Source organism: Phascolarctos cinereus, unplaced genomic scaffold (assembly GCF_003287225.1).
Source record: "Phascolarctos cinereus isolate Bilbo 61053 unplaced genomic scaffold, phaCin_HiC Scaffold_5;HRSCAF=322, whole genome shotgun sequence".
Classification (NCBI taxonomy): domain Eukaryota; kingdom Metazoa; phylum Chordata; class Mammalia; order Diprotodontia; family Phascolarctidae; genus Phascolarctos; species Phascolarctos cinereus.
Window position 1 is genome coordinate 274,298,242 of NW_027555958.1, and position 23,586 is coordinate 274,321,827.

At 38.7% G+C, this 23,586-nt stretch overlaps 1 long non-coding RNA gene across 1 annotated transcript; it reads left to right on the top strand.

Moving 5' to 3' along the window:
* Nucleotides 1-17,352: 17,352 nt before the first annotated feature.
* LOC110218185 (uncharacterized) lies at nt 17,353-20,597 on the top strand. The gene is made up of 2 exons (XR_013487176.1): nt 17,353-18,170; nt 18,918-20,597. It is a non-coding gene; the product is annotated as an uncharacterized LOC110218185 (long non-coding RNA).
* The last annotated feature ends 2,989 nt before the right edge of the window (nt 20,598-23,586 follow it).

The window sequence follows — 23,586 nt, forward strand, 5'->3', positions numbered from 1 at the left end:
AATAATTTTTTCAACCATTCCTCAGATGATGTCATCCCTTTAGTTTCTAGCTCTTGGATACAAGAAGTGCCACTATAAATATTTTTTGTGTGTATAAATCCTTTCTTATTTAAATTTTATTTTCAAATGAACATCTACCTTTTCTCCTCCCCCAAAAACAAATTAACAAACCAAAACCTCTATACATGTATAGTCAAGCAAAAAATTTCTGCATTGACCATGTCCAAAAAATATGTCTCAATCTGTGCTCTGAGCCCATCACCTCTCTCTCGAGAGGTGGGCAGTGTGTTTCATCATGACTCCTCTGGAATTGTGGTTGGTCACTGTGTTGATCAGCGTTCTCAAGTCTTTCAAAGTTGTTTGTTTTTACAACATTGTTGTTAATATAGAAATTGTTCTCTGGATTCTGTTCACTTTGTATCAGTTCCCATCAATTGGATGATTAAACAACAAGTATGTTTTCCCAGGTTTCTCTGAAATCCTCCTCCTCATTATTTCATACAGCATGATAGCATTCCATCACACGTATCATAACTTGTTTAACCAATTTCCAGTTGATGGGTACTCCTTCAGTTTCCAGTTATTTGCCACCATTGAAAAGAGCTCTTCTGAATATTTTTGTACATATATGTCTTTTTCCTCTTTTTTGATCTCTTTGGAGTATAGACCACAAGTTAGTGGTATGGCTCCCTCCTTAGATCACTGCCTTGTGGCAGAGGGGCTTGTATAGCTCAATGAAACTATGAGCTATGCCATGCAGGGTTACCCAGGATGGACAGGTCATAGAACAGAATTTTGACAAAAGATGTCCACCAGAGAAGGAAATGGCAAATTACTCCAATATCTTTGCCAAGAAAACCCCATGGATGGTATTAAAATGCTAAAAGATATGACATCAGAAGAAGAGCCCCTCAGGTCTAAAGGACCTGAAGTTCTGTGGTCTGTAGAGTCAAGAAGAGTTGGATGTAATTGAACAACAAAAAGTGGTATGATGGGATCAAAGGTTATGTGCAGTTTAGCAACTCTCTGAATACAATTCTAAATTGTTTCCCAAGATCTGAACAATTTATGGCTCTACCAACCACTGTTGGTGTTCAGTGTACCTATCCTTCCACATTCCCTCCAACAATTTTTATTTTCCTTTTTTTTGGTTATCTTTGCCAATTTTATCAATGGGAGGTAGAACCTCAGAGTTGTTATTAAGCTTATTAAAGTTTAAAACTGCACCAAGACTTTTTTGAGGCACCCTGTATATACTTCATCACAACAAATAATTGATCCACCAATGAAGGTGCAAAAAGTTTAATTTTACATAATTATTCCTTGTAAAAGCATCTAGTATAATAGGGTTTTTGTTTATGTGTTTATTTTCAATCTGGCACAGATATCTTCATCTTGCTTAATCGGTCCAGTGAATTAGCTCCTAAAATAAGGGGATTGGACTATGATCTCTAAGAATCTCTTTCAACAAGAAAGTTCTTTATCTCTATTTATTCTATAAGAATTATTAATTTAAAGAATTGATAAGAAGGGGAACGAATTCATTTTTTTGAAACAGAAGAGTAAAATAATAGAGGGACATTTTCACACACACACACACACACACACACACACACACACACACGAATACATTATGTGTTAAATACTGACACCATCTGGTGAAGCATGGTACTGCAGCCTAGAGTCTTGCATAAGTAGAGTACAACTGCACAGTTAAAAGGAAGAGAAAGTCTGTGAAGTAGAAATGCAGTTAGTGTCTAAAGGAAATTGCTATGTATTAAGTAGAATCTGAAAGAGAAGAGAAAGCCTAGGGAAAATGAACTATTCAGTAGAACCCTTGCTATTGCTTGTAGATTACCAATGGACAACATGCCATCAGGTTGTTACTCTCTTCTTCTTTCCTTTATTATATTTTTGTCATTGCAGACTTATTATTTTTTTTTAGGCAATTGGGGTTAAGTGACTTGCCCAGGGTCACACAGCTAGTAAGTGTCAAGTGTTTGGTCCGAGGCTGGATTTGAAGTCAGGTCCTCCTGACTTCAGGGCCTGTGCTCTATCCACTGTGCCACCTAGCTGCCCCCAAGACTTATTTCTAATTAACATCCAGAGGAAAATAGGATTCATTTTATAGCCAATTCAGTGGAAATACATCTATTCTAGAAAGCAAGTAATAGTTGTATTTATGCCTGGATAGACCAAAGGCTGCTTTTTCTCTATCCCTGGTTAGAATACCAATGCTGAAAGATGTAGAAAGGAGCTGCTATAAGTACCTAGGTGGCTCAGTGGGTAGAGTGCTAAACCTTGAGTGAAGAAGCCTTGAGTTCAAATCTAATCTCAGATACTTATTAACTGTATGATCCTGGGCAAGTCTCTTAACATGTCTGCCTTAGCTTTTCCATCTACAAAATGGGATAATAACAGCACCTACACCTTAGTTGTTGTGAGGATAATATTGTAAACTGGTTTGAAAACCTTTAAAGCACTATATAAATGCTAATTATTATTAGCTACTTTCTTATTTCTAATGGAAATGAACCAATACAGAAAAGCATTAACTATGGACAGCCCTTGAGATGTAAAGAATAATGGCTAAACCTTTAGGACATTTTGCCCATCCCCTTCTCCTGTGCAAGTACTCACCTTAACAAGGCAGCATTGTGCAGCCTTTATTTTATCCCTCAGAGAATGTAGAAAATACACAAATAGCCCATAGCAGCCCGCTGATAAAATTATCCTTCTTCTCTAGCTGAGTTTCATCTATTTCTTAGCCTCAAAGCTCTGTATTTCTTAGCTTTGCATTTCTTGGTCTCTCTCTAGCATTTTTTACAATTAATTATCCCCCTCATCCTAGAAAACTTCTTTTCTCCGGGTTTTCAGGCACTACTCTTTCCTGGTTCTTCTCCTACCTCTATAGTCAAGCCTTCTCTCCTTAGCAAGAACATTACCCTTATGCTACCCACCATATGTATATATATACATATCTGAAGACTCTGGCCTGGGCCTTGTTCTCTTCTTTCTAGGTGATTTCATCATCTCCCTTGGGTTCAACTTTTAGCTCTAAGTAGATAACTGCCAGATCTATATTTCCAGTCCCTATAACTCTCCTGAATACCAGTCCTATCTCTCCAACTTTATGTACCTTATGCACCTCAAACTCAACATGTTTAAAATAGATACATTACCTTTCTTCTTCTGAACTTCCCTGTTTTTCTAAAGGATACCACCATCTTTCCGGTCATCAAGTTCACAATCTTAGTCATGTATCTTCACTCCATGGATCCTAGAAGATGCCAAGTTGATTCAATCACTACTACATCCCTTGAATCTGTCCCCTTCTCTTTACTTGTATAGCCCCATACTGTAAGTCACTCAGGCCCTCATCACCCCATCACTTATACTTTTGCAGTAGCCTTTAGTTGTTTTCCCTTTCTCATGCTGCTACCCCTTCCAGTCCATCCTCCATACAACTACCAAAGTGATATTCTTAAAACTAACCATATCATTCCCCTTCTCAAGAAATGCTAGTGGCTCTCTCTTGGCTCTAGGATAAAATGCAAAGATCTTTTGAGTTTTAAAACTTATCATGATCTGACGACAGTCTTCCTTTCCAGGCTTACTACATATCATTTTTCCTTCACTGCACTCTCTTAAAATACCAGATGATATCTATTCTCTTCCAAACCTGGAATATACTCCCAATCCTCACCTAGTTTCCTCCAAGGCTTAGCTCAAGTGCCAAATGCTACAGGAAGCCTGTCCTGATTTTCCCCACCCAGTAGTTAGTGTCTGTAATGCAAAGTTAACTGACATATAGTAAATGAATAGATAAATAATGATGATGGTGATGCTAATAATAACAATTAAGCAAAAGAGAAAGAACTCAACCATAGATAGATACTGTGGTGATGGGAAAGATCTGGGTTCAAACTCAGAAGAAGATAGTAAAGTTAAAATAGCTACTTCTATATCAAAGAAAAAAGCAAAATGGCCATAAGCCCCCAAAGAGTTTTTTGAATAGCTTAAAAATGACTCCAAAAATCAAACAAGAGGGGTTGAGGAAAAATTGGGGAAAAAATAAGAATGCAAGAAAATCAAGAAAATTATGAAAAGAAAATCAAACAATTGGAAAAAGAGATCCAAAAACTTTCAAAACAAAATTACTCTTTGGAAATTAGAATTGGGCAAGGGGAAGCTAATGACTTTATAAGATACCTAGAGATAATAAAACAAAATCAAGGGGCAGCAAGGTGGCGCTGTGAATAGAAGCACTGGCGCCTGGAGTCAGGAGGACCTGCGTTCAAATCTGGCCTCATACATATAACACTTACCAGCTATGTGACCCTGGGCAAGTCACTTAACCCCATTACCTAGGCCCCCCCCAAAAAGAATGAAAAAAATAGAAGAGAATGTGAAATATCTCATTAGAAAAACAACTGACCTAGAGAATGGATCGAGGAGAGGCAATATAAGAATTGTTGGAGTACCTGAAATTCATGATTAAAAAAAGAATCTAGATACTATACTTCATGAGATTATTAAGGAAAATTGTCCTGAAATTGTAGAACAAGAGGAGAAAATATAAATAGAAAAAAAATCCCCTAATCACCACCTGAAAGATTTTTTTTAAAAGGCAGTTGGGGTTAAGTGACTTGCCCAGGGTCACACAGCTAGTAAGTGTCAAGTGTTTGGTCCGAGGCCGGATTTGAAGTCAGGTCCTCCTGACTTCAGGGCCTGTGCTCTATCCACTATGCCACCTAGCTGCCCCTGAAAGACATCTTCAGATGAAAATTCACAGGAACATCATAGCTAAGTTTGGAAGTTCCCAGGTCAAAAAGAAAATAGTACAAGCAACTAGAAAAAAATTTAAATACTGTGGAACTACAGTTAGGATAACACAGGAACAATATATTCTGAAGAGCAAAGGATCTGGGCTTGCAACCAATAGTAACTTCCCCAGCAAAGCTATGTACGAATGGGGGAAAAATGTATATTTAATGAACTAAAGGACTTTCAGGCATTTGTGAAGAAAAGACCAGAACTAAATGGAAAATTTGACCTACTAGACTAAGGAGAAACATAAGAAAGTAAACATTAAAAACCAACTACAACCAGACTTAATAAGTTCAAAATTCTTACTTCTTATATGGGAAAATGTTATCTTCAACTCTTAAGAATTTATCATTACTTGGGCAGTTTGAAAGAGCATGTATAGATATAAGGCTTGGGGTTGAGTTGAGAATGATGGGATGATCCTTAAAAATAAAATTGGGTAGGTAAAGGTGAAATGGAGCAATTATCTCCTGCAGATGAGGTGTGAATGGAAGAACTACTACAGTGGAGGCAGGAGGGGGTGAAGTACAGGTAGTGGTAGGACCTTATTCTCATCAGAACTGGGTTAAAGAGGGAATAATATATACATCTAGAAAGGTATAAAAATTCTCTTCACTTACAGATAAATAGGAGGGTGAGGGAATAGATAAGATAAGGGAGGAACTCTTAGAAGGGTAAATTAAGGAATAGTATGGCAAGGGGAGAGGATAAGTGAGGAATTCTTAGAAGGGGTGCAGATTAAGGAAGCAGTGGTTAGAAGTCAATTAGACATTTGAGGGGGGATAGGGTAAAAAGAGGGAAAGAAGGATAAACAGGGATGAAAAATAGGAGAGAGGGAAATGCACAACTAATGATTATGACTTTGAATGTGAATGGGATGCACTCACCTATAAAATGGAAATAAAAGAATGGATTAAAAACCAGAAGCTGACAAATGTTGTTTATAAGAAACAACATATGAAAAAATGTTCTAAATCATTATTGATTAGAGAAATGTGAATTAAAACAATTTCGAGATATCATCTCACACCTATTAGATTGACTAAAATGATAAAAAGGGAAAATGACAAATGGAGAAAATATGGAAAAAATGGGACGTAAATACTCTGTTAGTGGAATTGTGAAGTGATCCAAACATTTTGGAGAGCAATCTGGAATTATGCCCAAAGAGTTCTAAAAATATGACCTAGCAATATCACTATTAGGTCTGTTTTCCAAGGTGATCACAGAAAAAAGAAAAGGACCTATATGTTCTAAAATATTTATAGCATCTCTCTTTGTGTTGGCAAAGAACTGGTAACTGAGATGTCAGTCAATCAGGGAATGGCTAAACAAATTGTGGTATATGATCATGATGGAATGCTACTGAGCTGTAAGAAATGATAAGCTGGTTGGTTTTAGAAAACCATGGGAAGACTTGCATGAAATAATGATAAGTGAAATGAGCAGAACAGAGAGTCGTAGCAACTATAAATATCCAAATCAACTATAAATAACCTGTGAAGGAAGATGCTATCCACCTCCAGAGAAAGAAAGGAAAAATAGATGTATTGTATGGTTTTACTTATATTTATCAATCTGTGTCAAATGGTGGCCTTCTCTAGTACAGGGTGAGGAGGGAGGGAAGAAGGGAGACAGTTCAGAACTTTAAATGTAACAAATAAAAAATTTTGAAGGTCAAAATTATTTAACTGATTTCTATTTAATACCAGAAAATGCCCTATTTTCAGTTTTTCTGTATTTTTCCTCCCATGTAGATTTTGTTTCCTTCTTACTCCTTTTTGTATCATAGGAATTGATATTTTTTTAATCAAGTAAGTGGGGCAGCTAGGTGGCACAGTGGATAGACTGCCTGGTCTGGAGTCAGGAAGACCTAAGTTGAAATCTGGCTTCAAACACGTAGTAGCTGTGTGACCCTAGGGAAGTTATTTAACCCTGTTTGCATCAGTTTCCTCATTTGTAAAATGAGCTGAAGAAGGAAATGGCAAAGTACTCCAGTATCTTTGCCAAGAAAACCAGAAATGGGGTCACAAGGAGGCAGACATAACTGAACAACATCAGATCAAATGAACTCTGGACATGATTATATTTGGATATTCTAACCTTTAGGCATTTTGAGAACAATTTTCCAAAGGTAAAAGGTAATTTTAATTCAATTCAACAGACATTTGTTGAAAATCTATTTTGTGCTGAGGCGTTGGAATAGGTGCTAGAGATACAAAGTCAAAAACAAAACAGTCCCTACTCTCAAGGAGTTTATATTGTCTTGGAGGAATACATGTAAACAGTTAGCAAATACAAAGTTTATTCAAAGCAATGTGTACCAGGGTTTAAGCATTCCCAGATCACATATATATATATATATCTATATCTATATATCTATATCTATATCTATATATATATATATATATATATATATCTATATATCTATATATCTATATCTATCTATCTATCTATATATATATATATATATATGGACAATTTCTCTAGGATCTCTGAAATTTAGAGTATCTAAAATAAAAACTCCCAGGTGGAGAATCTCTCTAAGGGTCCTTACAAATGTGAAAGCCCAATTTTATCCCAGACAAGGTCCCACATATCACAATGACTACCCTGACTCCTATTGCTTGAACCCCACCAATTATATTTCCTCAATTTTGGAGGGGCCTCTGTACCCCAGTTCCTTTTAGCCACTTAACAAATTAGCTTTTACAAAGGAGTATTTACTTCAAAGGTATGGCAAGTACAAATTTACAACTTTCCCCCTAACATGTGGCGGGCGTAATCCTTCCATTGCCCTCCTGCCTTATACCACCTCAGCCTTTGAGGAGGAGAAAGTGATTAGGTTCCCAACTTAACTCAGTTCCTCTGTAATACAGTCCTATCAAGTTCTAGATCCAAAGCTCCCTGGGCTTGCATCCCAGCGGACTGGTTTCTCAGGGCTTCCCTGCTGAGCTGACTGCAACACCCACCCTGATTCTCTGTTTCCAAGACCACCATGGCTTGAGTCTGGGTCCAGGGACTCTACTGCCTGAATCTAGCACTAAAAAGGACAAACAAAATGGATCAAAAGCCCAAGCCTGTTTCTTGGGGCCACATGTACTAAACCAATACAGGAATTGGAATCAGAAATTGAAGCTTTGCCCATGCCCTGTTCAAGCCACATTTAAAAAAACCAAATCTACATTTTGGTCTGATGCTTTTCAATTCAGCTAATAAAACATTAAGCTCCTGCTATCCATAAAGTACTCTGCCTAGGGATAATGAGTCAGGAAACATATGTATATTGAAGAGGACAGATATATCCCAGACGTTAGAATAATTGACTGAATTGGAAGGCACCATAGAGGTAGGATATGTAGGCCAACTTCTCATTTTTCATAGGAACCTCATTACAGTATTCCTGACAGATGGTAATCCTGAATCCAGTTTATGACCTATAGTGACAAAGTGTTTATTCCCATTTGAGCCAGGCTCTTCCACTGCTCTACTTAGAAAATTTTCCTATCTGGAGCAAAGATTGGGCCAGCAATCTCTTTAGAGGTTAGGGGTCACTGTCATTAACAACAATTTACATTTACAAATTTTTTTAAGGTTGAACAAATGTTTTTAAGCTTCTTGATGGCAAGGGAAGTTTTATTTTAGGAATTGTAGCTCCAGAATCAACACAGTGCCTTGCAGTCAATAACATTTATGAAGAGCCTACTATGTTTCAGACACCTTACTAAGAACTGGGAATACAAAGACAGACAGAAGAAAGACAATGTATGAAAAGACATGTGGGGCATGATGAAATCCAGAGGAGTGCTCCTTTGTAGATGTATGTGGGTCCATAGATATGAAACTTCATATAAGTCAGATTTTGTATACATACACACACACAAATACATACACACATATGTATACATATACAAATACACATACACATGTACACACATACACACATATGTATATGTGTATATATACACATATGTTGGTTTTGCTGATTTTTTTCCTCTTTAAAATTTTCTTTTTGATTATAAGAAATAGTTTCAAGAGAAGGATGCAGGGGGAAGTGTAGGTATTATAAAAATAAATACATCAAAATCAATTATTTTAAAAAGAGAAATAGTCCTTAAATCATCCCTAAGTCTTCTCAGGTACTCCAAACCAGGCCATCTTCGCTTGCCAGGCTGAATCAGAGGTCAAGCCCTAATGACTTAGTCCTTTCTGTTGAAGGAATCCTGCCCTGGGAAAGTTGCTTTTCTGATTGATGTGTGCTTCATTTGGGGTACTACTTCGCCCAAGTCCCAGTCATACTTCACTTTAACCATCTTCTCCCCATCTTCTTGCCAGCCGACTTGTTATTGCTTGGGTGTCAAATCCCTTCTTTTCTTTTCTCTCCCCGACTCCCTTTCTAATCTGGAGCTATTATTATTACTTTTTTTTTAACGACTTTTACTATTTATAATTTACTATGGCTATTACTAATAGTAACTAATACTATTACTATCTTACTACTTTGAAGGGTATGTCACTCTATTTTTCTGTGGCTCCACTGATCGTTCCTTTAACTTTCCAAATGAAAATATTCCTCTTTAGCTACCTTTCCCTTTATATATGTCATCTCCCTCTGTTAGATGCTAGATTCTGTAATGTAAACTGCTTGGGAGCTGGGCCTGTCTACATTTAGTATTTGTGTCTCCAGTGCTTGACCTAGAGTAAGAGCTTAATAACGTTTTCACATTCATGCATTAGTTGGTCCAGAATGAGAGAGTTTCCATATCTTTCACCATCCTGGTGATGACTTCTGGGCATTCTTCAGTATGTTCTCCTTTCTTCAGAGCATGGGCCATGATCTAATCCTTCCAACTGAAAATGAAAGGGGAAAAGAGATGAGCCCATTCCCATCATCTGGGGAGAAGGGTAAATAGAGGGGTCACTTTGCAGTTTGCTCTCGTTCCAGTGGTCGGTTCAGTGAGTGATTCCCAGTTTCCCCAAAGGCTGCCCCCTCATTAGCAGAACGGGGGTGAAATGTGAGGGAGGAAAGCAAAGGCTGAAAGCTCAGCTTTAGAGGCTGCCAAAGTGGTCTTCACAATGCCATCAGAGAGAGCTTTCTGGCTTCTCTGTCTGCTCATTGTATCATCCTCAGAAACCCCAGTGACAGAGAGAAAAGGTAAGAAGGGTGAAATGCAGAGAACTCTTGAGACAGAGGGAGAGAGAAGCAAGGAATTGGGAGGAGGTGAAGGAAGGGCAGGCTCACTTCAGGCTTGTGTTCCCCTGAGAATTAAGCCCAGCCTGTGTCCAGAGTGTGTTTTCCCCTGGCAGCCTCTTAGGAGAGAGATGCTCATTCTAGGCTTGCCACTACAATGATCTGAAGAGAGAGCAGTGGGGAGAGCTAGAGGAAAGGCTGCATGTTAAGTAGCTGCTCCATCAGCAGAGAGCCAGCAGCCTGATGTATCAAAAGGGATTGCTGAGTGCCTGCCTCTCGGGACCTTTGCACAGGCTAGGCGCACAGAATGCAAACCGCAGGACTGGCATTCCAGGCGGGTCTCGGTGGCCCTGTGGGAGCTGTTCGGAATTGTCTCTCCGCTAAGCTCCCAGGCTCTGACTTTGGTGGGGAGTGTTTTAATGTGCCTGGAGAAGGGGATTCTATGCCTGAACCTTCAAGGAAGCCTCCTGAGAAGTGTCTGCAGTTGCAGGCTGAAGCTGGTGCACCCTACCAAGGGAAAGTGGAGAGTAATCCCTCTAAAAGTCTGCAGAAGGCAGGAGCAGGGGTTAAGTAGGGTGGAAGGGGAGCAGAGTCAGGAGAGATCTGAAAACATCTTCACTCTTCCTGTTGGTCTCAGAGAAGACCCGAGGCACAAAGAGATGGGTCCATCTCTCCTTAAAATCACATTTCATGGATGAGATGAAAATATGGGATGGAGGCAATAAAGGCAGACAGAGGCAGTCTCTGGGGGGAAGGTGTTTTTGTTTTCCTTTGGATGTTTCCTTTGATTCGCTGTCTCCTGGAAAAATAGCTCCTGTAACTGCACAGAGTAATTTACTTTAGATTATTTTTCCACATGGAAATTGAATGAGTTCAGGGGCATTTAACCCAAATATCAATCTTTCTCATGACAACAGATGTTGATAGTTGATAGTAAGGAATTGGATACAGACCAAAGCTTTATTCAGCTGTGCCTGGCACAATATTTAACATACTGAGTCAAAATCGACACTTTTGGAAAACAGGAACTAGAACCAGCTGTTATTCCTGGGAAAGATTGTTTTAAGGAGATGATCAAGGTTGCAGAGGGGCCCTGTGGCACTGAATACTTAAAACTAAAGGGAAAAGAATGCAAAAGAAAAGCCCAAAATATTAGTTAAAAGGAAAGTTAAAGAGAAAAAAAGAAAGGAAAAAGACACGGCCTGTTAGGCCCACCTAGTCTTTCAGGTTAATGCGAAGACAAGATTGAGTAATCAAGAAGAAGGACAAGTTGACTAACTTCAGAGCTGGCCTATTGTCTGTTTGGCAACTCATCTACAAGATTTGGTGAAAATCATTACTTTTTGGTGTTTACTCCACACCATTGGAGGCCTTTATCTCAATCAATAAAGAAAGAGGAAAAAAATAAAGGGAGAGGATAACTCAGGATAGCCAAGACAAGATCTGCAGGTCTATGGTTTATTAATAAGAGAGAGGCAAAAATTCCACTAAAGGTTCTTTTGCTACTGCTCAAAGTGCATGGGACACTGTGGAGTCCCAGATGACCTTGTCATCAGGGACGGGAAAACCAAATAGCTCTGTTGTCAGGGGTGTTTAAACAATGTTTGCTGCTCCTCTAGGAGACTTCCCTATTCCCATTCCCATTCCATGGCATTTATTATTTGGACATTCTGGACAAACTGTCAATAAGTAAGGGCAGATGTTCTAGATGGATAAAAGAAGGGGCCCAAGGCAGTGAGATTTTTTTTCTTATCAAAAGGATCAGAAAAGCAGCTCTCAGAGATGGAGACTGGAATAGCCTGATGTTCCTTGTTAAGACAGGCTACAGGGTTGGAAAGGTTTATTCAGTGATTAAAAAATAAATTATGTTAGGCACTGAAGGAGATATGCCTTTTAGATAAGATGGGATCCCTGCCCTCACGGAACTTAAGTTATAGGAATAAGGAATGAAAATTAAAGACAGATAAAGGAATAATACACAAAGCAGACCACAGTACACAATATTGTATCTGATAACCACATCGGAAGGTTGAATCAATCAGTAGGCACTTATTAATTGCAATGAGGAATGAAACGATAAAAACCTCAGTGAAACAGATGTCAGGATGCCCATGCCAAGACCACCCCTCTCTTTTTACTCCTCTCTTTTTTACAATTAGGAGACATCCTGTTTTCCAGAGCTAAGGCCCAGCAAACAAGCTGTGCCTGTCACCCTCTGTATGAACTCAACCACGGCAAAATCCCAGAATGGTTTCACACCAGCACCAGGTGGTCTCTGAGCTTGGACAAGCACTTGGTCATGAAGTCCTGCTATGAATCAAACTGTTCTCATTGTTGCTTTTACCCCTCAGCGTCAAGGCTACAGCTCACCGAGTAGCCACTAGTATAAAAATATTTATACTAGAGATTTGTCCACACTAAAGGGGGTCTCCTACTGGCAGTGGGGTGGCACGTTTCCCTCCTCCAGTGGAACAAGGAGAGCTTCTTGCTTATAACCACTGTTAGCTCTTTGGTTTTCTTCTGTTCCATTTTATTTTTAGAGTTAACTGTGGTTTTGATAACCCGTGTGAACTCTCTGGCTTTTTTCAAGTTAGCAGCAGTTGCAGAGCTGCCGTGGCCCTTTGGTTATTTGGTCAGGGTTGACACAGTCTCTATTCTGACATTCTGTAGGAAGCTGGGGTGATGGAGGAGAAACAATACCATTTGAGGTCAGAGGGAGAAAATGTCATTTTTGACCTGTAGGCACTGAGGGAAGAGAGTTTCAGGGAAGGTTTCTTGGAGAATGTCCCTTTTACTTTGGCTTTTAATTGGAATGTACTATTTAACAGATTAAGAGGTGAAGGGAGAAAATTGCAGGCATTGATTCATAGGTCTAGAGCTACAAGGATCCTTAGAGATCATCTAGCGCAACCCCTCATTTTATAGGGGAGGAAAGTTAAGTGACTTATTCAAGGTCACACAGCAATTAAGCATCAGAGGTAGTTCTTGAACCAAGATCCTCTGACTAGAGCCAGTGCTCTATCTGCTGTACCATGCTGCTTCTTCACAGGGTACAGTATAAGCCATGGGGGGGGGAGGGCCAGCAGCCTCGAGGCCACGTGTGGCTCTCTAGGTTCTCAAGTGCTCAAGTCTTTTATTGACTGAATCCAAACCTCATAGAACAGATCCCTGGTTCCCCCACCCCTGCTATAAGCAAAGCTAAGGAAGTGGGAGAGCAAGTCTTTGTTTTGGGTTAGAGTGAAGCCTGGGTCAGATGGAGCAGTAATATACCATCAGGCTGGAAAGGTAGGGTGTTGTCAGTCTGTGGAAGGTTCTCAGTGCCCTTATTTCTTGACTAATAAGCTGGCTGGCCCTCTATTTGTCTCTTCACAGCTTGTTATGATTCCTATTTCTCTCCTTACCGACTCTTAGTGTTCTTATTTCTCTTGGCACAGTCTGGATTCTCTTCCCTCTCCCCTCTCAAAACCTTGGATCTCTCTTTTCTCTCCAACTAACCAGCGGTTCTCTTTTTCTTTGTATAGACACCCGGTCGTCATTCCTCTCCCTCAGACCTTCAATTGTCTCTTCTCCAGCCTCAGAATAATGGCTGTTTCTCCTCTCTGGCACCTTTCTCTGTTTCAGCAGATTCTCTGGTCTCTCTCTTCTCCCTGCAGAGACTTCATGTTTTCCTACTGCAGCCTATTCCACTTTTCTTGTTAGGCAGTTTAAAACAAATAGACAAACAAAAATCAAGCCTAAATTTGCCTCTCTGCAATTTTGTTCCCCCTTACTTCTAATTCTGCTCTCAGGAGCCACTGAGGACAACGGTAAACCCTCTTCCGTCTTAACCAGTCCTTTTTTTTTTTTTTTTGAGTGAAGCATTTGGGGCTAAGTGACTTGCCCGAGTCACACAGCTAGGAAGTATCTGAAGCCACATTTGAACTCAGGTCCTCCTGACTTCAGGGCTGGTGCTCTATCCACTGCACCACCTAGCTGCCCTTAACCAGTACTTCTTAAACTGTGATTTGTGACCCCATATGAGGTCACCAAAAAATTGGCAACAGTAAAAAGTTTCTGAACATACAATGACCAAAAATTAATTAAAAATCAAACATGTAATGAATCCAAAGTGTTTCTGGCAGTGCTTGTGCGTGTTGCATTGTGTGACTTCCCTGCAGCCTTGGTTCTGAACACACAGCATGCACACTTTGCACTGCACATGCCTTCAGGCCACTCAAAGCCAATGAATGCTACTCAAACAAAAGAGGGGTCATGAGTGGAAGGAAGGTTTGATCTAATAACCCTTCAAATATTGGAAGAAAGCTCTCTGAATCTTCCCTTCTCCAGCCTACACTTCTTCATTATCCTTTCATCCTTCAGACATCATTGCCACTTTGAAAGTTCCACCCAACTGTTTTTTGTCCCTGTCACTCAAGACAGTAAAAGTAATTAACTTGTTGGGACAGAGTCCATTAACAATGTTGTCTTTGTGTCCTCAGGGCCTATCACAGTGCCTGGTTCTTGGTAGGAGCTAACTAAATGCTTGTTGCTTAATTGATAGATTTATAGGTCATATTTGAACTGATTCCAGGGCCTGTGCTCTATCCTCTGCACCACCATGCATACTTTGTACCGTGCGTGCCCTCACACGCCACAGTGCCAACAAATGCTGCCAGAAACACCTCGGCTCAGATTCGAGACTCTTGTATATTACAAATTCTAGTGTTTTTAATGTACATACAGAGTTTTTTGCTCTTACAGAAACGTAGTAGTTTAATTATGAAAAATAAAGACTTTTAATACTTTCCTACCATCATTCCTCAGCATGTAAGTATCAAATTAGTGTATCTTTGGATTGTATTGTGTTAGAATGTTTGTTCAAATTGCTGTTATCTTCTTTTACAGAAACATAATTGCAGCAAGTAAAGACAAAAGCCCTTTAAAAATATTTCTCCACCATCACCACTGTATGTATATGTAAGTGTGAACATCAATTTTAAAAAATTAAACACAAACAAGTGTAAGTTCATAAATTAAAGCTAGTATTTATTTGAGAAATTATTAGCACTATTTATGTTTTAGGGCAAACATTTTTTGGTCAAAGTGGCTAAATTTAGACAGAAGAAGGTAAAAATACCGATAACAATGCGGCAGAGGCTTCGCTACCAGGTTGTAGTACACCTAAATTGACAAGAAAAAGAAAATATGTTGAATCATTTTTGCAATATGGATTTACTTCTAATAGTGATGATGGTGTGGAAAAACCTCTTTGCTTAATTCGTAATGAAGTTTTGGCTGTAGAGAGCAAGAAACTAGCCAAACTAAAATGACGTCTTAATACCAACCATGCAGTATACTACAATAAACCAAAGGAATATTTTGAATGACTTCTAAAATCTTCAAATAAAAAAAACCAATGTTTTGAGAAATTTGTTACTGTCAACAAAAAGTATTTACTTGAATCTTCAGAAACTTCTTATTTAATTGAAAAAACTAAAAATCCCTGTGTGATAGGAGAAGATCTGGTGTTACCTGCTACTATTAAAATCTCAGAAATAGTTCACGGGAAAAAGTATGGGGATGAAATTCACAAAATTGCTTTATCAAATGATATTGTTTCCAAAAGAATTTCCGAAATTAGTAATGACCAATTCCAGCAGCTTATTACCAGGCTTAAGGATAGCCCAAAGTTTGCAATTCAGTCAGATGAAACAACTGATGTTTCTAACATGGCACAGTTGTTACTTAATGTAAGACATATTTATGAAAGAAGCATACGTGAGGAATTATTCTTTTGTTGCCCTTTGGAAGGGCACACGTGAGGGGAAGATATATATCTTAAAGTTGATGAATTTTTCACAAATGAAGGTTTACAGTGGAAGAATTACATTGGACTCTGTATAGATGGAGCTGGAGCAACGATGGGTGAGAATGTTGGCTTTGTAGCAAAAGTTAGTTAAAAACGTATCACTTTTATCCTCTGCATGGTCCATCGGGAGGCATTCATACCCCCAAAAAACCCCCACAGTTAGGTGTATTTCGCCATTCTATCAAAATCATTCACTTCATTAAAAACCATGCCCTTAATAGTCATTTGTTTCCAAACCTTTGAAAAGACATGGACTCCAATTACAAAAGCTTATTATTACATGCAGAGGTAAGGTGGCTCTCAAGAGGGTGAAGTTTAAATAGATTATTGAAATTTAAAGATGAAGTTGTTATATTTTTACTGAGCAGAAATCCTATTTTGTTAATTTTTTTCATAACAACTTATGGCTTTCAAAATTGTGTTATTTGTTGGATGTTTTCAAACTCAATGATTGAAACATGTCACTTCAAGAAAAAAAGTAACATATTTATGTTAAAAGATAAAATTGAAAGTTTTACTAAAAAATTAACGTATGGAAGAATAGGGTGGAAAACGGTTCTTTAGAAATGTTTACAGTTACAGATGATTTTTATTGAAAATAACCTTTCCAAAGATTTAATTGTAAGAGTTATAGTTTATTATCTGAAGTGCTTGGAAACACAGTTCCCAGAAATACTTCCCTTCAAATTTTGATTCTAAAACACTAAGTTGGGTTTATAAACCATACTCAACTGAAATAAAAAAATGTCAATCATCTGCCATTAAAAGTTCAAGAAGAATTTGCCAAGTTATCAGGCGACACAGGTTTAAAACGTGAGTTTCTTAAAAAGTCATCAAATGAATTTTGGCTTGGGATTAGGACAGAATTTCCAACAATTTCTGAAATGGTCCTAAACACACTTTTGCTATTTTGTACTACACATTTATGTGAAGCAGTGTCCTCAGCATTGATGATTATAAAATCAAAGTACTGATCAACTCTGAAAAAAGTTGAAGATGGTCTACATCTTGCAGTATCAAATATTCTATCAAAATTTAATTCTTTATGTAAAAAGAAACATGCACATCCATCTCATTAGTATGCAAACTTGCTTTCATCTTTAATTAATGTTAAGGTTATATGTATACCAAAGAATTGTTTTAAAATAAATTTCTTTATGATTTATTTTCAGTTAATATTTGATTTGTACACCTAACTTGTATACTCATATACCCAGGGTCATGTAAAAATTTCTCAGGGAAGAAGGGCCACAAGTAGAAAAAGTTTAAGAAGCCCTGCAAAAAATCAGTAGATCTTCTAGTCTCCCCCATTAGATTGTAAGCTTCTTGAGCTCATGAATTGTCTTTTGCTTCTTTTTGTATCCCCCAGCACCTAGCACAGTGCCCGGCACATAGCAGGGGCTTAATAAATGTTTATTTATTGATTGATCAATTAGCTATGTGACCTTGGTTAAGTCACTTTCATCTCCAAGCTTCAGTTCAATAAGATGAGGGGAATGGACTAGATGGGCTTATGGGTCCCATCCAGCTTTTAGGTTAAGCTCAGGCCACATGGCTAGTAAATGGCAAAGTTCTGTCTCATTTCCAGTACCTAGTTGTTTTCTGTACCTTGCTGCCCTTCTTTGGTCTATAAGGATAATTTTTTCCCAGGCTTATCTACTGTCAAAGAACCAATCGATAAAATCTTCCCCCTTTTCTTCCAAACACAGATGCATTACCAGCATTTGTGATGATCTGTGAACCTAGAGATGCTTAAAAGCCCACGTTTTCACTACTGTAGTGACCCCCCAGCTCTCATCCCTCTATGGTGATCTAAATGCAGTTAAAACCATAGGAATCTGGCAGGATTTGCTTTTGAAGCATTCTCTTAAATCTAGTTGTGACTCAAATGGTCACTTTTCAGAATAAAACGCAAACAGAATGGCAGTTTTAAAAATAGAAGGATGATAATAATGAGTTTTGCATGGTGCTTTATATGTATTATCTTTACATCACAAGAACTTTGTGAGGTAGATGGTATTATTAGCAGTATTTGACAGATGAAGAAACCGAGGTTAAGGGACTTGCCCCAGGTCACAAAGCAAATGGAATGTCTGGGGTGAGATTCGAACTCAAGGCTTTCTGACTCTAGGTCTAACACTTCATATAATTCACTACCCAGCTGCCTAGAATTTCATCCACCTTTGTTTCTATAATCCTTCTCTTCTCTCCTTTTAGATATTGGCCACATGGAGAAAACCTGTGAGACTGGGTGCAAATGGAATATGTATGAAAAGGAATTCTATTGCATGAGTAAATTTGGTAACTTGGTTACTACCACTCAAATCCTGGTCACCCTTAAGGCTATTACAAACATCTAGAATTTCAGTGCAGAGCCCTACTAAATTGGCATTTGATAGAAGTCTATTATCTTGCTTTTAGGAATTACAGTAATTGGCATTTACATTGTGTGTGAAGTGTGGAGGCAGCATAGTTAAATGGAAAGAACATTGATGTGAGAGTCAGAGAACCTGGGTTCAAATATGGCTCTGATGTATAGCTACCTTTATGACCTTGGGCAAGTCACTTAAATTCCCTGGGCCTCAGTTTCCTCATTTGTAAAATGAGGGGGTTGAAGTAGAGGGCCTCAGAGATCCCTTCCAGCTCTATAGCTGGAGTATACATAATCTGTTTTGAGTCTTACACCAACCCTGTGATACTACTGGGCATTTACCTCTTGTGCAGAATAAGAAACTGGGGCATAGGGAAGTGAAATAGCTTGCCCAGGGTAACAGAGCTAATTAAACAGTGTTAGAGGAAGTATTCAAACCTGAGTCTTCTTGACTCCAAGTTCAGCCCCATGCTCCTCCAAGGATGGGAAAGTGCATGCTTAAGTGAAGATAGGCCAAGATAGGCCAGTCTTCCAGCAGAACCAAGGGGAGAAGAGAGGCAACTATCAGATAGCTCAGGTCAGCTGAGGCCATTGAAAAATCTGGGATTGCAGAAAGAAATCAGTTTTGTGCTTTTTCCCCCCTTCAAACCTTTTATTTTTTTAAATCTTGAAAATAGAAATGAATGGAATCGTCTGTGATTAAGAAGTGCTTGGTGAAGGCAATGAGCTGGTCTCTCTGCTGGTCAACAGTCACGGGCTGTACAAGACACACTGCCTCTATGTCACCCCAGATGACTTCTTCCGAGTTCACGAGCTGGTATTGGATTCTTCCAGCTGCAATAAGCCATATGCAGACTTAAAAATTGGTAATTAAGCTCCCCAAAGGTAACCTTGTATGTATGCATATCTTACTTCATACCAGATTTTAATATTCTGAAAGGGAGAAACTTCAGAATCTTCTTTCTGTCGTGTCCACTGAGAAAACATGGTTGATGCAGGAATTCCTTTCCCCTAAACCCACTTGTAGAACTTAGAGGGTCGCCACAGAGAGACTCAGTGACTTTCCAGGGATCACACAGCTTCTAAGTTGTCAAGAATTGGATTTGAACAGCCACATCCAAATACTACAGGCTATTGACAACTCCACGTTTTCTCCTCTACTTTTTGGTTACTAAAAAATGGCCAGGATCTTTATAAAATACAATATACTTGAGAGTACATTCCATTTAAAGCCCATCCACACAGATGTTTCTTTTTCACTTCAGGGATGGGCAATCTAGAAACAACCCCACCATTAAAAAAAACTTTTTATTTTTTTGAATAACATTTCCCCCAATTATATGTGTAACATTTTTTGTCATTCATTTTTTTTTTAAATTTTAAGTTCTAAATTCTCTCCTTTCCTCCCTTCCCTCACCCTTCCCTGAGATGGTAAGCAGTTCAATATAGGTTATATATCTACAATCAAGCAAAACATATTTCCATGTTAGTCATGTTGTGAAAGAAGACACAGACCAGAAGAAAAAAAAACATGAAAAAAAAAAAGTGGAAAATAGCATGTTTTGATGTGCATTGAGATTACATCCGTTTTTCCTTTGGAGGTGGATAGCATTTTTTCATCACAAGTCCTTTGGAATCATCTTGTATCAGAGTATTGCTGAGAATAGCTAAGTCATTCACAGTTGATCATTGCAAAATATTGTACATCTTACTGTGTACAATAGTCTCCTGGTTCTTCTCACTTCACTTTGCATCAGTTCATGTAAGTCTTTCCAGAAAAAAACAACATTGTTAGCAAAAGGAAAATATATTGGGATGGGTTCAGAAGAGAATCTGACTGACAGAGTAGAAATCAATCACGTCATCAGCTTCTTCTACAACATTCTCTTCTCTTTCCCACCATCTTTCACTCGGCTGACATCCGGCCTGACTCATTTATATTCTAGTTCTTTTTTAGGCAGCAGGTAATGGGTCACATCTACCACAAGAGAAGGCAGCTCTCCACAGCTCTGCTGCAGGTGTTACAAGGACGTCTAAGGCCTGGAGATGGATTGCTCAGGAGCAGTAGCAGTTACGTGAAAAGATTTAACCGCAAAAGAGATGAGAAAATCCAAAGGGCAGCTCATACCAAGTGCATCTGAATCCCCTTCCAGAGCTTTTTGGAGACCTTGGCTCTGCTGGGATTCAGTGACTTGAAGAGCATCTGCCTTCATTCAGCCTAGCCTTTCACTAGACTGGGCCCCCAGTGCTTCCTTGGGAACCCTTTGAGCTCAGCCCTCATAAGCCAATCAAGGATTCCTTCCAGCCCTGCTAATACTGAGGATGTTGTTGGTTCTGAATAAATGCTTCTAAATTTTTCTAAGTCCAATTGCAGGTATTCAAATATAGTACAAAGCTGTGATTCATAGATCTGTGATAATTGGCCTGTTTGATCCACAAGTTACTGTTTCATATTCACTTTATTTTTTTAGGGTTAATTATTTTTTACTCTGTGTTCTGCTGCTTTAAATTAAACATTATGATTTTCTAGGAAAGATAATTCACAGAAAACATTTTCTTTTTATTGAACTAAAAAAGCTCATCTATTTTATGGCATAATTTATCTACATCATTAACATCATTTAACAATATATTTTTTGGAGAGTGGGCATTCCCCAATATTTTCATCTGTATGGGAAGCTCCCAATGCAGGGAAACTTCTGCTAGTTTTGACTGATGGGCAGTTCTATTGTCTTAGAGAGTTTTCTGGGGTATTGAGAGGTTAAGTAATTTAGTCACGGTCACAAAGCAAATTTTTCAGAAGCAGGACTGGATTCTAGTTCTTTTTGACTCCAAGGGTGACCCTCTTCACCATCCTGCCTCTTTAGCATTAAATATACTAGGCAAAAAATTAAATGTGAAACTTCTTTTATATTTTGCAGGTCCCCAAATCAATCAGTCAAATATATGTTAATGGCCCACCATATGCCATGTACTGTGCTAGGCTCTGGGGAGATAAGTATACACAATTCATTGCTTAGGATAAGTATTTAAACTTTTTTTTTTCTTTTGCTACCTACAAACATGCCATCTCATCCCAAACTCCATCCTAAATTCTGTCATCTCTTACAAGCTAACATCCCATATCATGCTTCCCTTTCTCACTTTCATAGCAAAACACCTAGAAAAAGCCATCTACATTCATTACCTTCACTTCCTCTTCTCCTACTCACTTTTCAGACCTTAAAATTTGGCTTCTGATCCTGCCTGAAACAGCCTTCTTCAAGGTAACTAACACTCTAAATTGCTAAATCCAATTTTTTTTTCCTGAGTCCATATCCTTGACGAATCATCTGTAGCTTTTGACACTGTTGATCATTTCTTTTTCTCTTGCCTTTCGTAACACTGGTCTCTCCCAGTATTTTTCCTGTCTGAATAATCTTTCCTCAGTCTCCTTTGCGGAATTATTTGTAGGGTCCCTTAAAATATATGCTGCAATTTATTTCATAGCACCTATGCATATCTATTGGGATACATACATAACATACATATGTACTTACATAAAAATATATTGCTTCCCCCACAGAATGGAAGCTCCTTGAGGGCAGGGACTGGTTTCACTTTTGTCTTCATATCCTACCAGCTCCTAACGCAGTACTTGGTACATGGTAGGTACTTAGTAAAGGCTTATTGATGGATTGATTGTCTGGTTTGTGGCTTCTATGACCTTTCTTATGACGTGTATAAGGATATGTTTGGGTCTTAGGACCTGGTGACTGCATGTGCCATCTTTCCTATGGGGAATATAAATCAATTGATATTGCTGGCTAGGGTAAAAAAAAAATATATATATATATATATATATATATATATATATACACACACACACACACACATATATATATACACACACACACCAACACCCATCCCCATATGTATATGTATATATACACCAGTACCCACAATTACTCCCCCCCCACATTTATACATATCTTAGTCATCAATAAACATTTATTAAGCACCAAGTATATACGAGGCAATGTGCTAAGTACTGGGGATATAAAAAGAGGCTCCTCAAGGAGCTCACAGTCTGATGGGGAAGACAAAAAACAAACACATATGTAGGAAGACGCTATACATAAGACAAATAGGAAATAATGAACAGAGAGAAGGCACTAGAATTAAGAGGTATTGGGAACTGAGACTTTTCCTCTTGTGTTAGGATTTTGTGTTTTTGAAGGTTATTCCCCTCTGCCTTATAGAATCTGAGTTAGATTTCACATGTGGAACCTCAAACGGAAAAAGCCACTAGCCCCAACATCAGGGACACTTTGATTCTCACTTGAGCGGCTCAAGGCCACTCTCATAGCACTCCTACTGGACTTCCTAGAAAGGGGAAAGAAGGGAAGGCAATAAAGCATTTACATAACACCTGTGAGGGGCCAGGCACTGTGCAAAGCATTTTATAAATATTATCTCATTTTAACCTCACAACAACCCTGCAAGGCAGGGGAAACTGAAGGAAAACTTCTGAATTATTGAGGAAACTGAAGAAACAGAGGTTAAGTGACTTGCCTAGGGCCACACTGCTAGTAAGTGTTTGAGGCTGGATTTGAACTTAGGTCTTTCTGACTGAAGTCCCAGCCCTCTATGCCATTTAATTTCTTCCTTGATTATAACCCTAGACCCAGCAGAGGTTTCCCCCTGTTTTCCCTGTTATGTAACTTCATAGATGTGTCCATCTGGGCTCAAACACACCCATGACACCTGAGACCATAGATAAGAGCCTCCATATCCCTCTTGAAGTTGACCTAGAGCAGCATGGGAAACATTCCATTCTCATGCTCTCATCCTCCTCAACCAGTAACTGTGCTCAATGATCCCAAAACACAGATAGGAAACTAGAGGTAATAGATAATACTTTGCTTCCCATCAATCACCATCACAGGTTGGACTTTTTCCATCAAAAGCAGAAAGCTGGAAAACTGTCTTGGCAGCCACCATTCTACCATCTCAGTATGGGTAGAGATTTGGAAGACCTCCTGAGGCCTATAGTAGAGCTCGCCACACGGTACATTCTTTAATAAATCTCATTTGGACACAAAAGTATTGTGTGGAATCTTTTCCCTATTCCCTTCACTAGTGCTAATGCACTGCATAATCAGTCATCAAGATAGGTCTTTGGTGCCAAATATAGAAAATTAAATGAGGAAAGTCCCAGACTGCTTCAGTGAATGGTTCTAATTCAGATAGTCATCCATGTCTGCACCACAGTATGAATGAAACCAGGTCCAGGCCTCTCTTCTCTTTTGTCTTGGTGAGCTAAGCTTCTAGGCTTCATTCATACTGATGACTCCCAAATGTGTG